Genomic DNA, 14,444 nt, shown 5'->3' with positions numbered 1-14,444 from the left:
CCTCTTTGCGGGGAGCAGCTGTGGCTAGCAGGGGAGTGACCCGGGTGGGGAAGAGGTGGAGGGCAGACCCAGGACGAGGTGGAGCACTCCCCCGGGCAGGCCAGCTGTTGTTGCAGCCATTCTGCATTGACATTGTCCTCTGTGAATGTGACCCACATTCAGGAGGCCCAGAAGCTGTCTCTCCCCACCACATTCCTGTCTCTGGCTACTAACCCCTCCCCACTTCCCGCTCCCTGCTGGGTCTGCCTGAACTGAGAAGGGGGCTGCTGTCTATAGACAGCTCTGAGAAATGGGCTGGTGTGGTTGTCTGGTGAGGAGAAAAGCAGGGGAACTGCAATGCAATGGCCTCCAGCCCCGTGCGAGCTCAGAGCAGGCAGACAGTGGGAAGGGGTGTGGCAGGGATAGCTGCCCTGAGTCCCCCACTCCACAACCAGGAGCGGGTGCTCTGGATGCCTGCCCGATTTTCTCAAAATCTTATCTCCTTTTATTCCTCTTAGATAAGGGATAAATCCATTCTTTTAACCCCTCTCTACGCTGCTGATAAAGAAGGGGGCTGCCTCTGCCTGCCTGCCGGCTGCCCCCTTTCTTCTGGCTCTGAATTTTAGGGTCGTTGCCTTCCATCCTGGCTGTGCCTTCTCCCCTGTCCTTCCCAAGCTCTTACAAATGTCATTAGCTCCATGTTTTTTACAGGCAAGAGAAATGACTCAAGAGGAGCTCTGTGAACAGCATGGGCTGGGGGCAAGATGTGGGGCTGATGGGAGCCAGGGCAGGGCTGGGCTGATGCCTGGAGCTCAGTGAGAGGGGCAGTGTGATGTGACCGGTAAGGGAGGGCAAGGGGAGCCTGTCCCAGAGGAGCCTGCCCTGGGCTGGCTGCCTCCTACTCTGGGCCCTGTGCCACAGAAAATACTTTTTCTTGTTAACAAAAGTAATTTATGTTCTTTGCAGAAATTTTAGAAAATAAGCACAATGGAAAAAACTATAAATTAGCCATAATTTCACTACCCAAAGATAGTCATTTGTATCCTATTTTTGTTACTCTGCTTTTTTCATTTACTCTTCCATTTTATTAAAATATCCTCCCATGTTATTTTATCATTTTAATAACTATATAATATTTCATTGCTTATGGTAAGAATACCAGCAATTTTGTTTTGTATTTACCATAGATATCAGGCATTGGGGTTGGCATTTGTTGAATCCTTGTAACTTGAGATGACACTGTTATCCCAATTATACAAATAAGGAAACTGAGGCCCAGAGAAGCTAAGTAACTTGCCTGAGGCAGCACAGCCAAAAAATGGCAAAGCCCAATTTTGAACCCAGGTCATCTGGCTCCAGAGCTCTTATAATTTCCACAATCTGCTGCCTGTCAAACCATGGACATGCCATAATTTGTTTATTGTTTTCCCTGGGGATGGTTTTTAGGTTGTTTCTAATTTTTTGAAGCATCGTAAACAATATTCTCATGAACATTTGTGTGACTTAAATATTCTAATTATGGCATATTATTTATTTAAGATCTACTCTCAGAAATGGAATTTATAGAACAAAGGGCAGAAACATTTTTAAGACTTTTAAATGTTTTTCCAAGTTTCCCTACAGAAAGCTATTATCAAGACATGCTTCCACCAGGAGGGTAGGAGAGTTGAGCCTTACATTTTAAGAGAAACCCTGACCCCCTGAAGTTTGCTAGTCACCAGGGAAAGAGGACAGTGGTGAAGGGATGTAGTTTCACAAGGGGCAATTGAATGGACCAGAGATACTTAAGTCTGCAGAAGATTTGGAATCTTGGGGCATGGTGAGGGCCACACATGTGTAAAGGATTGTGAAATGGAAGATAGAGGCTTGTCCTGAGACCCTCAAACAGAAATAGCCCAGTAGGCTGAGGTTGCACAGAGCCATTGTCCTGTGTGGGGCCAACACATACCGCCTTGGATAGGACAGGGTGGGTGTTGGATAAATGTTCCATGGCTGGTTGCTGCCCCTAGTGTGGGTTCATATAGGACCTGTGTATGGGGGTGGGCCAGTCCCACCCCCACCACACTGGGCTCCCCCCCAAAACATGACGTCTCCAAATCTTAACTGGGGGGTCTTTTCTGCACCCCCACCTTGAGGAGCCTGGCCCAGCCTGGTACCTCTCTCCATCTATGCCCTCAGAGGCTGAGGAGCACAGCCTGGCTGTGTCATAGGCCACACAACTCTTCCATTATGCATGAGGGGGACCCGGCCGTGAGCGAGTGAGCGAGCAAGCCAGGCAGAGGGCGGGGACGAGTGGTTATTCATAAACAAATGCATTGTGTGGCATTCCATTCACGGCACTCTCAGAGGACGTGGTGGGCTTGAGATAATAAAGCCCTGTTTATGCCACAGAGGACTGAGAGGTGGCAGCGGGGGGCTGACAAGGAGCAGGGAAGCCAGGAATTATTTTGATTCCACCCAGGGCAAGTCTGAGGCCAGCACCTAGAGGGAAGAAGGTCTAGCCAGGATTTTGCTCAGGCCTAAGTCTGCCTGCTGGGATGGCCTGGGTCCTAACAAGTGCCTAGCTTTTCCTCCCTCCTGTCCCCATGGAGGGAGACTGAGAAGACACTGGATGAACTAGAACATAACCTTCAGGAGAGGTAGGATGGTAAACACTACCCCACCTTTTAGCCTGCTGTCCTCATCCCAATCCTTCTTATGCTTTGGCCTCCATACTCTCTGGGGTGTGTTGGGATGTGCACGGCGTCCTGATGAAGCTGCAATTGTGTTTGCGTACAAGCTCTGCAATTATCTTCCCAGCACAGAGAGTGGACTGGTTTGGTGTTAGGATCTGGAATATGAAGCAGGCAGGCTAGAAGGGAGACAGACAATGATGATGGTCTCATAGCCTAAATGAGCTGAAATTTTAGGAGGAAGAAAGGCATGGGGTAAGCCTCCAAAGCCCTCACACGGGTGGCAGGGGAGCTTTGGTGTGAGGAATGAGGGTGTCTGGAAAGTGAGATGCTGAAGAGCATTTTGGTGGAGGAAGAGTTAGGGTTCATGAATCTACTTGCAAACCCTTGTTACTCTGCGGCTCGTCCCACTCTGGGTGGCTCCTCTCCATTTCTCTCCCATCAGTCCTTTGCTCCGGGCTCCCCTATCTTAAACCTGCTCTCTCCCCGCAGCCTGTCTGGCTTAGTCTTGGCCAGACTCTGGATCTCAGGCCAGGAATGCAAAAGCTGCTGATTGGGAAGAAGAGAGAATAGCCCGTTTTTCTCTCAGCTGGCTTCTGGGGAGAGAGCAGTTTTTGTCTCAGGGGAGCCTTGGTTTCCTGTCATTTTGTGCTGATCCAAAACAGGGCAGAGCCAGAGCCCACACAGTCCTGGGCCCCCCAGCTCTGCTGAGAGTGCTCGCTCTGACCTTTGGAAGTGGCTCTGGCGCAGAGCTGGCCTGAGTTAGGATCCTCTTTCATCTCACACAACTCCATCTGAGGAGGTGTGTGCTGGTTTGACTGTGAGTAGGGAGGGAAAAAGGAAGCAGATGGAGGGGACAGTCTAGCCTGCCTTCCTTGTAGGTACAGGGCTCCCCGAGGCAGAGGTTTGGACCTAGTGACTTTAAAGTTTTGTTTGAGTGGGAGATCAGTGACCATATTTAATGCAGGAAGAGTCTGCCTTAGCGTCAGAATAGACTGATCCTAGGTTACTGGAGAGGCACTAACATCCCTGGCTCAAACCAGAAGGGTCCAACCTTCCTGATGGCATTCCAGACTTTTCCCCAGGGCTGAACATCAGAGATTGGGACCATCTCAGGGTACTCCCTTAACCCTGTGTGCAAAGCAAACAGTGCAGGCTTCCCCGAGCACAACGCACCCACAGCCTCAGAGCAGCAAGGAGATGGGGAGGCCCCGCGGAGCACTAATTTCTTTCCTGGGCTCTCGCTGCCACAGATAACGTGGACACTTGCTTCCCCCCCCCTCCTCTGGTCTAAAGAAGCAGTGACTATTTTTAGAAGCATCTGTGTGCTCCTGGGAGCACAGTTTCTGTGATTTATTGGGTGCATGGGAGCTGGGGAACAGCTGAGGGTGGACAGCACAGGCTTGTGTGTGATCAACCCAATTGCAGTCAGCTGGCTGCAATGACTCAGTGTCCTCCACAAGGCTTTCTCAGGGATTCTACTGGCTACATTGCACCATTGTCAGTTGCTGTGGGAGGGTCTTGGAAGGTCCAGAAGCAGAAACAAGGGCCCTCCTCATGGAGGCAGACAGGCTAAGTCATCCTGGACACTCGGCTTCTCATGAGGCTGATGTGCTCATGATGCACCTGGAGGAACTGGTGAGATGGCCTTCCTCAGCGACAACAGCTGCTGACTGAGAGCTAGTCTGTGATAGGCAGTGCTCTGAGCATTGGATAGCTGTCCTCATAGAACAGCAACCTACACTGTTCTCATTTTAAAATCAAGGAGACTAAGACCCAGAGAAATTGAGCATGTTACCTACTGACACACTATCAGTCACTGAGCCAGGCTGCCCCCCAGGCTCAAGAACCTGCTTGTTTTGGAGCCCTTATGCCATGTTGCTGCCAGAGAGAAGATCGCAAAGTGGATTATTTTAGTGGCCACAAGCAGGACTAAGGTTGGATGCAAGGAAATCTTTCCTGACAATGAGAGGGCTATGTGGGATGTTTTTCCTTAGAGATCTTTGGGAGACACCTTGTACTTCAGGAGGGGGCTGTCTTGCAGGCTGGACTCTGGTTTAGTGACCGACCACTCAAAGGATTTTCTTTCTTGGGATTTTGGTAGTTCCGTTTTCCATACTCCAGACCAGAAGCAGCCTGCCCATGATATACACTGGACCACATGCCAACCAGCCAGCAGGTCTGGGCACACCAAGTGCCTGGCAGGGATGTGAGGGTCTTAGAAAAGGCTGGAGAGTTCCTCAGACTTAGAGGAAGCCCCAGAGAAAGAAACCGCTTCTGGGTTTAATGGACATTCCATTTCACCTCAGATGTGTCTGTTCATTTGGAAAGAAGCTCTTGGCTTCTATCTGGGACTCTGTTCTTGGGTCTTCCCTTACAGAGCATGTAACAAGCCGTATAAAACCTGGGGAATGCTTTCTTCTTTCTTTGCCTGCCTGGGACACAAGTGTCTGTAGTTCATGTGTGCTGGGGACAGTTTCTGGGGGCTATGCAGGCAGAGGCAGAGGCAGAGAGGAAGCCAAAGAAGAGAGCCCCTCAGCGGGATTGGTGAGCCCTCTGGCCTGAGGGGAGGGGTGTCTTCTTTGGCAGCCAGCTGGGCTGCTGTGGTGCTTTCTTCCCCTCCATCACCTGATCTGTACCATGCAGCAGCCTTGGAGAAGAATGTGGGGTGGGGTGAGGCGGCCTGTCCTTCTGTGAGGAGCTGCAGAGGGGAGCGGACAGCCGGCACCCTGGAAGTGCGATGCACAGAGGGCAGACGGGTGGGAGTGCAGCCGGAGTGCTGGGTCCAGTTCCAGGTCTGCTCCTTGCTGGGTAACCTTCAGTTTCTTCATTTGTTAAGTGTGATATCACTAGCCCCTGCCTTTTGGATTTTGTGAAGATAAATGAACTAATCCATGAAATCATTAGCACAGGAGTAGGAAAGAGTCCTCCATCCAGGCCCATGAGGCCTGCCTTCCCTCTCTTCCACCTGGCCCAAACCTTATACTGGGGCACAGGCCTGCTCGGTGGAGGTGTCCCCTCTGTGTCTCCTGCTGGTTGACTTAGCTCAGGTTAAATAACCCCGCCTCTCCTCCTTGCTTCCTGCTGCCACCTCTGTCATTCCAGGAGCCTGTGTAAGACCACATGCTCAAGTTCTAGTTCTCCTGTTCTCTGGGCTGCCTTTGGCCCTGTTTGAGTCTCTGGAGGTGAGATTCCTCTTCCAGTTTATGCCAGGTTGCTGACTTCCTGGGTTTTCCTCCCCACCCGGCAGTATCCTGCTGCTCAGGGGCCTGGGAATGGAATCGTGGCTTTATTCCACCCCCTCTCTGTTCTGCGTCAGGCTCTCCAGGGCCCTGCCCCCAGTTCCTGTGCTTGCAACCCACCATCCAGGATCCACCTCCCTCCCTTCTGGCTCCTGGTCCTAACGGCATCTGCCCCAGATTCTTCCTCTCTCTGCCAGCACCCCATCTCACTTCTGCTTGATCTGAACTCGAACTTGGCTTATACTTCTCAGGAATTCGTACACTTTCCATGCCTAAGGCAAACTTCTCTTGACATTGGAACAAGGAGGGCCCGAGCAATGGAGTTAGCTACACTTATAATTATTTCTAAAGAGGAGAGATAACTTTTCCACTTTGCTCTCCACTGAATAGGGTCAGAAGCAGGGGGGTTGGTGATGGGGGCCGCATAATGTGTTCTGGCCATCCCTAGTCACTGCTCCATCCTTTTGATATATGTCCTCATTTAGTCCCTTCAGTAACTTGATAAGGCAGATACCATAATCCCTATTGTATAGATGGGAAAACAGAGAGGTTAAGTGACTGGTCTAAGGTTACACAGCAATTATGTGGTTGTCAGGATTTGAGTGCGGGTGTGTTTATTTTTTGTGGAACCATCCATCCTCTAGGAGAAGGAGGGGCTGTTGATGTATGACACATCTGAATCTTGATGACCCTTGAGCTGAATTTCTGACTAGGAGCAAATCTAAATTTTTCCTTCATGTTTTTTCTTCCCAACTCCCCACCCATCTCTGGGCCCCCCACTCCTTTGGAGAGAGGCCTGGAAAAGACTGAAGGGAAGAAGGGAAACCCCAGCCTCCACCGTTCTGTGTCAGCCTCCAGTTTAGACCAGAAGAAACAGGTGAAGTTATAAAGTCCCTCAGAAATCACAGGTACTGGGCAGGGTGTGGTGTCTCACGCCTGTATCCCAGCACTCCGGGAGGCTGAGGCGGGTTGCCTGAGTTTAGGAGTTGGAGACCAGCCTGAGCTAGAGTGAGACCCTACCTCTAAAAATAGCCGGGCACTGTGGCAGGTGCCTGTAGTCCTAGCTACTTGAAGGCTGAGACAAGAGAATCGCTTGAGCCCAGGAATCTGAGGTTGCTGTGAGCTATGATGTTAGAGCACTCTACTGGGGGCTACAAAGTGAGACTCTGTCTCAAAATAAATAAATAAATAAATAAATAAATAAATAAATAAATAAATAAAAGAAATCACAGGTGCTTAAAAGGAGAGACTATGGGTGGTGCCTGTGGCTCAGAGAATAGGGTGCCGGCCCCATATACCAAGGGTGGCGAGTTCAAACCCAGCCCTGGCCAAACTACAACAAAAAAATACAAAAATAAATAAACTTAATTTAAAAAAAAAGGGAAAGACTATATTTTGCTGAAGGAAGGGGAAAGAAAAGCAAAGTAGAGAACCTGGAGCTGCTTGAGTCACACAGGATTAGAAAATTAAAGTGCTTCTTTTCCCTAAAAACAAGCTGTGAGGAGGGAATGTTTTGCAAACCTTGCAGATGGTTGGGAGGCCTGAGCGCTGGAGACCTGACTGCTCCCAGGCTCTGGGCTCTCCGCAGACACTGCTCTGCTCCCCAAACCCCTCAGGCCCCCTGCTGTGGGTTCTTTGTAGGGGAAGTTGTTGTAAGTGACATGGTAATGGCCCTGTACACACAAGGGGAGCCAATCCAATCTAGGTACCAGCCACACTGTCCCCCTCCCACAAGAAATCCCCAACCAAGACAGGATGTTATTAACTAGTTTTTGAGGGAACATTTGGAACTCTAACTTGAATCAGCCTGAGGAGAGGTCTGATGGGGTCTTTGTTTGCCTGACTCTGAAATTCTGGGGTTGGTGGAGAAAAGTAGATGGAGGAGGGGTTTAAAGCCTTTTTAGACTGAGCACGGAATTGCCTACTAAATACACAGCCATTTGGGATGTATTGTCTTCCTTCCTAAGCCTCTAAGATCTGCCTCCTAAATTACTAGCAAAGTATGTGACTCTCTTGCCTGATTCCTTAGGGTTTTCTTGTTTGTTTTTTTGATTTTTCTTAGCTTTTAAAATCAACTGTATTGAAGTATAATTTACATTCAATAAAATGTATTTATTTTAAGGGTGCAGATGAGCTTTGACAAACATCTACCACATATAACTACCACTCCAATCAAGATAGGGTGTATTTCCATCACCCTAAAAATTCGCTCATCCCATTTGCAGTCAATCTTCCTTCTCCCCCAGCCTCTGGCCTCAGATAACCCCGAACAGCTTTGCCACTGTAGAGTGGTCTTACATGTTCTGGATATCCGTATAAATGAAATCATACATACACAATAAGGTTGCTTTGTGTCACTTCTGGGGTTTGATAAACCTCAGTGGGGAATAACAGTTACTTGAGGGAGATTCCCCTGTTGTCAAAACTGAAAGGGGGTTTCAGCCTCCGTCCGGCTGCTCATGGCACAAAGATCCAATTGTTGAGACAAGGATTGCCAAAAAAGAAAGAATTTTTTTCGTATGACAGACATCTTGTTGGGAAATAAGAGTGAAGCTCCCTCAGATTTATCTCTGACTAATAGAAATCATGGGCTTTTTTTTTTTTCTTGTATTTTTTTTAATTGAAGTTCAGATCAGAAGGAATTCCTGTGCCTTACTAAGAAATTTGAATTTATCTTCAGGATGATGGGTTATCATTAAAATCATGGGCTTTTGACAGAGGGGCCCCATGCCTTGAGGCAGGTCATGGTATAACTTTAAATAGGGGCTACCTGCATTGGGGCCAGGTGGTGGCAGATGGTGAGTCTTGGCTTCAGCAAGTCTGCCCAGGGGACTTAAGAATCTCAGCTCCTGTACCCCTTGATTGCACTAATGTACATAGCTATGATTTAACAATAAAAATAAATAAATAAATAAAAGAATAATAAAAAAAAAAAAAGAATCTCAGCTCCTTTGTCTTGCAGAAAATCCACCACTTCTGGGAAACAACTCAAAAGTTCAAGCAGTTAGTTAAGGGAGAGGATTGTTTAGGGGTCTGTGGAATTTGTTCAGTTTGGGGGCCTGGTTACACATTATCTCTGCACCTTCTCCCCACCTCCCAGTGCCTCTCAGCCTGCTCTCTGCCCTTGTCCATGAGCATGGTATACCTTGAGTTGGTTGCTGGAGAAAAATCCTTCTCTTCTAGCTGCTTTAGCAGTGAGTCTAGGGGAACAGCAGGCAGAGGAAGTTGCAGGAATTTTGGCCTACAGCTATTGGAATACAGGTGTGGAGGGTTACTCCGCCAGTAGTGAAGTGGGTGTGGGGGTCTGGCAGGGAAACCCCATGGCAATAGGGAGGCAGTTTTTGCTGCTACACTGTTCTTGGCACCTGGGTGGGTATGAAGGCTTCTCTCCTGGGGCTGTTGCCTTGGAATTCCATGGTCCTATTGAGAACCCTAACTTTAAAGTGCAGCCCTAGAGGGGTGCTAGGGCTAACAGGCAGCCCAAACAAACCACCTCCTCCCACTTGCCTGTGGGGTTGAAACAGTGAGGTGTGCATTCTGCCTAGCGAGGAGGTGCAAGTGGCCGGGAGTTAGGCTTGTTGGCAGTCCTGATGACTAGCGGGCAGCCACCACCACACTCTTCTCATGGTGCTCAGGTCTGCAGCTCTCCCTCTCCTTGAGCATGCAGGAAGGGCAACAGATAAGACTGATTCTTCCATGGCTGCAGTGATCTAGGTGGCAACCTGGTAAAGAAAGACACAGCTAAATAAGGACTGGCTGCAGTTTGCCTTTCTGGGACCCAGTTGACCCATCTCTATGGGAGAGCATGATTTAAGGATATTTTAAGAGTGCTTTCAGCTCTTGGGAAAATGAGATATAAACAAAAGCCAAGATGTTGCCATCACAGTACTTTTTTCTTTTCTTTCTTTCTTATATTATTATTTCATTGTGGTAAAATTTACATAATATACAATCTACTATGGGGTTTTAAGTCCAGGGGCATGTCTCATGCCTGTAATCCTAGCTTTCTGAGAGGCCAAGACAGGTGGACTGCTTGAGCTCAGGAGTTCGAGACCAGCCTGAGCAAGAACAAGACCCTGTCTCTAAAAAATAGCTGGACATTGTGGTGGGCGCCTGTAGTCCCAGCTACTTTAAGGCAAGAGGATCACTTGAGCCCAAGAGTTTGAGGTTGGTGTGAACTATGATGCCACAGCACTCTACCAAGGGCTACAAAGTGAGATTCTATCCCCCCCCCCCCCAAAAAAGAGATAGGATCTCGCTCTGTTGCCCAGGCCGGAGTACTGTGGTGTGTTTATAGCTTATTGTCATATCACACCCCTGGGCTCAAGTAATTCTGTCTCAGCCTTCTGAGTAGCTGAGACTAAGCATGTACCACCATGCCCAGCTAATTTTTAAATATTTTTGTAGAGATAGGGTCTCCCTATGTTGTCCAGGCTGATCTTAAACTCCTGGGCTCAAACAATCCTTCTGCCTCAGACTCCCAAAGTGCTGGGAAAACAGACATCAACCACTACATCTGGCCCATTTTAACCATTGTTAAATATACTGTAGTTCAGTGGCATTAAGTACGTCACTTGTATACCACCAAACCACCACCCATCTTCAGAACTCTGTCATTCTCCCCAGCTGTAACTGTGCGCACTACACACTACCTACCTATTCTCTCCACCTTCCACCTCCTGGAAACCACCGTTCTACTTTCTATCTCTATGAATTTGACTACTCTAGGAACTTCATATAAATGGAATCATACGGTAATTGTGGGTTGGTGTCTGGCTTATTTCACTGAGCATAATGTTGTCAAGCTTCATATTATAGCAAGTATCAGAATTTCATTCCGTTTTAAGGCTTAGTGTTATTCTATTGAAGTGTGTAACACATCTTGTTTGTCCGTCCATCCACTGCTGGACATTTGGGTTGTCTCCATCTTCCGTCTATTGTGAATTATGCTATACAAATACTTGTTTAGGTCACCACGGTGTTTACATGCTCAGCAGCCCTTCCTAGGAACTCCTCTCACTTAAACCTGCTGTCTCCCGAGAACCCCCAAGGACCCAGAGAGGAGCACATTTCTGCCCCTCACCTGTTGCCCCAGCTCCTCAGACTTAGTATCAGTGGCAAATGATGTTTCAAATACTGCAGTCTTTGGTGGGTCCTGGGGACTCCACTTTCCCAGGCAATGGAGTTTTAAGTTCTTTTCTGTAGAATTTTTCTTTTCAGTGTGTCTTAGTTATTCTTGGTCACCGGCTAACTTCTGTAGTTTGATTCCATTAAGCTTCTTATTAAAAGAATACAACAGGAGTTTTAATGAAGTTCTGTTAAAACAAAGAACTCCAGACAGAAAGTAATGACTTGTTAGTGATAGAATTCCAGGCAATGGGGCAGGCCTTTGCTGGATATATTTTGGGGGAAAGGGAGAACAGTGGAAACTATTCATTTTCACTTTGACTAATGGTGTTCTGTTTATGAAATAAAATTCTTCTATGCATTTGAACTTAAAAAAAAAGTAAATGAATACAACAGAACATCTTTTTTCCTCAAAGAAAGAAAAGAAACTAAATTTTATCAAGCAACTACTGTGTGCTAGTTCAGGGTGCTATTACAGTACTATCAGCTTTACCTTCTTTAATACGGCCACCACGTGAGGTAGGGTCAAAACCTGTGTTTCAAGAGTCAAGAAACTGAAGAGTCTCAGGGAGGTGAAGTCACTGGCCCAGGGTCACAGAGGCCAGTTCTCTTTTTCTACCTCACCTTTATAAAGAATTCTCTGGCTCTTTCAAATGCAAATGAGCTGGAGAAAATTTTCTGGACTTTTTCTTTTACTATGGAAATTCAGGCCTGGAGTTCCCCCAGTGATTTGAAAAGAAAAACCCTTTGGGCTTCCTTGACCTAGTTCTGATAAAATATGGAATTATAATTAAGGATTTGTTTTCTTTTTCTAAATATATAAAAGTAGAAGAGAACAGTATAATGAATGCCCATGTCAGTATCACCCAACTTCAACAGTGATTCAAAAATTCACCAATTTTGTTTCATCCATCAGATTCTTCTCCTTGATCTGTGTGGGTCCTCACAATTCGTATGGCAGCAGTTGGTGTTTTTTGGAAGAAGGTGGGAGAACAGGCAGATCTGGGCATCGTAGAGCTAAATCTTTTCCCAGCTGGAAAAGTGTTAATTGCCACTGGTTGGAATCCCCTCTGATAGTTCATTATTTGTCTGATTACTGAAAACCATCCAGGAGAGAGGGGAACCAATCTTTTGAGAGGCCTGGCCAGAATTCATAGGGTGGTATATAGAGAGGCTTCCTTTTTTTAGAGCATATTCTCCCTCCAGTTTGATTTTATTGGAGATACTTTTGAGCGGAAACAAGAGAAGGTTATATGAGGATAACCTTCCCCTTAGGGGAACAGCGCTGAGCCAAGCTAGTCTCAGGGCAGAAGCAGGGATGGCCCGGAGTGAAACAAGCCAGTGGCCTCTTCAACTAGATTTAACAAGTATTTTTTTCAATGAAATTTCAAAATACCTACAGTTTGCATGCACTAAGTGCTGCAATTGCAGCTATGACAAGTTGGTATCTGCTCTCAAAATGTTGTGGTCCACGGAAATAATCGCTAATGACTAACATTTGTGTGCCAAAGTACTTTTGATACATTTGTACATTGTTTTATGTATTACTGCACCACCCCCATGTCCCACACAGAACGATCTGTAGGATAGGTATAATTATCTCTATTTTACAGAGAAGGAAACTGGGTTTGAGGGGCTTGCACACCCCTGGCAGGGGTGGAACCCATGGCATTTTTTGCTTCCACTGTCTGTGCAGAATGAGGCGTGTAGGGCAGGGAGGACCCAGGGGCAGGACAGGGTAGAGGAGACAGGAAGGACTCTTAGCCTGCAGGAATGTGGCTGTGTAAAATCCCACCAGATGTGCTTTCTCATAGGATTTGGGGGCAGCCAAATGGCACATTTTTCTCTTGACATTATAGAGGACTGTCAGATTTATTTTTATTTTAAAAATATGACAGTTTTTTTGGAAGTGGTAAGGAGTGAAGGCTGGAATTTGAGAATGCATTCTTTCCTGAGCCTGCATAAAAGGGTGGAGAGAAGAGAATCCAGTTGGGTTTATTTGTTTGTTCTGTTTTTATTTAAAAGAAGATTTAGCACCTTTCAAGGGTTCAAGGGAGGAGAGTTGTGGGAATAAATGAGGTAGTGTTAAATATAAGGGACAGTTTCTGATGTGGTTTGACTTTGTTCAGTGATCAGTTTGGGGTCCTTGTGGGGTGGGCACCTGGTTGCAGGGGCATCTGGGGGTGCTGTACCCTTCATTTTGCGGTGAGCAGCGCAGTGTGCCTAGTTTCTGCAAAGAGGCCAACTTTGTGAGTTTGAACATATTTTCTAGAGACAGAAAATGGACTCAGCTAGTATCTCAGTAACAGGAAGCATAAATTATTTACTTTAAAAGAAACTTTTCCACTCATCTCTGGCAGACCCTCATCCCTGCCCACATTTAAGCCATAACCCCCAGGGTTTAGGTTAAACTTAGATGGCTCTGCCTGCATGATGTAAGAGAGCTGTGAAACATTGAAATGAGAGTCCCAGTATGGGTGACATTTTTAAGGAACGGAGAGAAAAAAAGTGTTTATTATTAGCATTTTAGTTTTTTTCCCCTATTTTAATTCTTAGTTTATTCTTTAAAATTAAGGCTTGAGTTTTTCATCATGAGATGGGATGCGGTTTCATCTGACTCAAGGCAGGGGAGTGATTTGGGTTTTTATTTTTTTCTTCGTTGTCTCCACTCTGCATTCCCAGGTATTTTAAAAGCAATAGAAATCAGAGGATCAGCTTCAAAGAGAACCCCAAAGAAAGTCCTAGCTTTGAATAAATGCGTTGTGTCCATCTGTACCTTGCTGTCTGAGATAGGAGACCGATGAAAATGTGTGAGGACACACCTCTTTCAGGACATTGGTGCTCCCACAGCAGCCAGGGAAATGCCAGTCGCGTCTCAGAATAGCAGCCATAGAGCACAGCAGCCTTCCCTCCTGGGAGCAGCAGCTCACAAATGTCAGTTGCTATGGATACAGGCAACCAAGGCTCCCCTGGGGCAGTGGTGGAGGTGGAGGCTGTTTGTGGCAGTGATGCTCAAAGCAGTCCCTTCCTAGTGGCATGGGGACAGCAGGGGACAGCTGTGCCTGAGCCTCTGCCTCAGCCCTGGAGACCCCAGATGGACCAGCCAGTGCTGCATCTGTCGAACCACCCCTGGGGTGTGTGCCCCTGAGCTAGGCCACACCTGTGCAGAAGCGTTAGGCATTGCGTGGGGAGGGCTCCCCTCAGCATAGGAAGGCCTGTCTGTTGGGGACAGGTGTGTGGTTCTCACCTCTTTTTTTCTGATTTTAGAGGCTGCCGGGCCAGTGCTAGTAGTTCCCTAGCTCCAGAAGCTTGTTCCTGGATTGGAAGCACCGCCCAGTTTAACTTTGTTGTGGGCGGGGCCTTGTCCTGAAGCTGAAGGAAAAGGGCGCCGGCCCCATATACCGAGGGTGGCGGGTTCAAACCC

At 47.4% G+C, this 14,444-nt stretch overlaps 1 protein-coding gene across 25 annotated transcripts in view; it reads left to right on the top strand.

Moving 5' to 3' along the window:
* The window catches only part of NFASC (neurofascin), a 184,099-nt gene that overhangs the window by 38,289 nt on the left and 131,366 nt on the right, over nucleotides 1-14,444 (top strand). For 2 of the 25 annotated variants that reach the window (XM_053605698.1, XM_053605697.1), the window contains exon 1: nucleotides 2,413-2,618. The exons of the other annotated variants lie outside the window; for them this stretch is intronic. The gene's annotated coding sequence lies outside the window, so the exon portion shown is untranslated. Of the gene's footprint in view, nucleotides 1-2,412; nucleotides 2,619-14,444 lie in introns of those variants that run through there. 25 annotated transcript variants of the gene reach the window in all.

Source organism: Nycticebus coucang, chromosome 10, assembly GCF_027406575.1.
Source record: "Nycticebus coucang isolate mNycCou1 chromosome 10, mNycCou1.pri, whole genome shotgun sequence".
Taxonomy (NCBI): domain Eukaryota; kingdom Metazoa; phylum Chordata; class Mammalia; order Primates; family Lorisidae; genus Nycticebus; species Nycticebus coucang.
The sequence above is the reverse complement of the archived record's forward strand: the minus strand, read 5'-3'. Positions and strand labels throughout refer to the sequence as shown.